Source organism: Rhagoletis zephyria, unplaced genomic scaffold, assembly GCF_001687245.7.
Source record: "Rhagoletis zephyria isolate East Lansing unplaced genomic scaffold, Rhagoletis_zephyria_1.1 Rzeph_scaffold_01028, whole genome shotgun sequence".
Lineage (NCBI taxonomy): Eukaryota > Metazoa > Arthropoda > Insecta > Diptera > Tephritidae > Rhagoletis > Rhagoletis zephyria.
This window is the reverse complement of record NW_016158112.1, coordinates 44,176-46,046: the sequence shown is the minus strand read 5'-3', so window position 1 is coordinate 46,046 and position 1,871 is coordinate 44,176.

Below are 1,871 nucleotides of genomic sequence, written 5' to 3'. Positions count from 1 at the left end.
AATTTTTGTGTATATGTATATGTATCCATAAGTTTCTCGGCAACGGCTCTAACGTAGCAAAATGAAAAATCTTTTAAAAAGACTTTCGAAGTTGTATTTCTTCCAATTGTCAAAAACTTTTTATTTGTCATGGGGAAAATACTGTAAAAATTATTTGTATCGTGCGAACATCTATAGAAATTATCAGGGTTTGAAAATCTGTTAGCACAGCGACAACAGCCAAGAATTTGCTTTTTTATAAATTATTGTTGCTTTGCTTGCCGGCAATTACAAGTACCTGATGAAGATCTTGCAGAAGCAATGAGCTTAGCCGACGACGCTTTAAAGGAATTTGAAGAAATGCGACAAGATGCAGAAAAAACTTTCATTTGCCAAAAGAATCGCTTTAATTCGAAAACCGGAGACGCCGAGGCATACTATCGCATTGCTTTTTACGTTCCCTTCCTTGATACATATAGTGCTCATTTCNACAACTTGGTTTTGCTGCAGTGAAGCGACAGAACAAGTGACGAGAAAAAATATATGCGGACACTTACATATATATGTATCTATGCACATATGTATCTATGCACATACGTACCTATGCACATACGTATCTACTTAGGTATGTATATCAGACTGCTCGAAACAAAACTTTCTTCTGGAGGTAAAAATGCGGAAAAAACGAGTTTTACACGAACATTTTCGAAATGCTCTCAAAGCATTACAAGTAGCTAATACAACTTGTTTTGGGAATGTTTTTAAGATCTTACGTATATTGGCACTTTTGCCCGTTTCAATAGCCACACCTGTACGAAGCTTTTCATGCCTGAAAAGACCTAAAACCTACTTGAGAAATACAACATGCCAAGAAAGGCTCAACAGTCTAGCATCTATGAATATTCACAAAGATATACATTTTTCAGTTGACGAAGTTCTAGAAGAATTTTTCAAAAAACCACGCAAAATTTGAAAATTCTTCGTTTCATTGATTTATAAGTATAAATAAATATTTAATGTGTTAAAAATTATCAAAATGTTTTATAAATAAAGCGAAAAATTGAATATATGATTTTAAAAATTCGTGTTTGAAACTTTATTACGCATACTTTCTTATAAAGAGCCTTTTTTCTAGACCCATATTAGTGAAATATTATTCTTTGACTTGAAGGGGTTTTAACCCCCAAAACCCCCAGCGTACATGCATAATTGGTTAGGTATGTATTAGAGTCCAGCGCAAGTGTATTTGCCGCATTTCGTTCAATAAGTACTCCTTGCATTATACTCTACTACCAACACATTGTTACTCTTTTTCCGCATACATACACTACTTGGCGTTGAGAGAGTAAATACTTGACGTACTTGCTATTACTCCACTCTCTCTCTCATCGCGTACGAGAGATAAAGAATGTACACGAAAAAAACTGGTCACAGTTAAAACGTTCTAAAACATAAATATATTAATGGAATTCAACGATATTTACATATATTTATGTACATCTAAACTTAGTTTTATTGAAATTCGTTAAAAAAGATTTAATTCTCCTTGTAATAAGCAAACGATCGCAATTTTGACTTTATGTCCTTCATTAGCCCTTGCACAGAAGTTTCAGTGATTTCCTTGGAAACCAGCTGCCATTTATTTTTGAATTGTTGTGCGTTTTTTACAGCTTTGTGGGTCTTAAGAAGTTTGGATTTCATAACGGCCCAGTAGGTTTCGATCGGCCGATGCTCTGGACAATTAGGTGGATTCACCTCTTTTGCTACAAAATACACTTTGTTTCTATGTTACCATCCTAAAGCCATTTTTCCGTAATGACATATCGCGAGATCAGGCCAAAAAAGCACTGGATCTTTATGAAGCCGTATAAGAGGTAAAAGTCGCTTTTGCA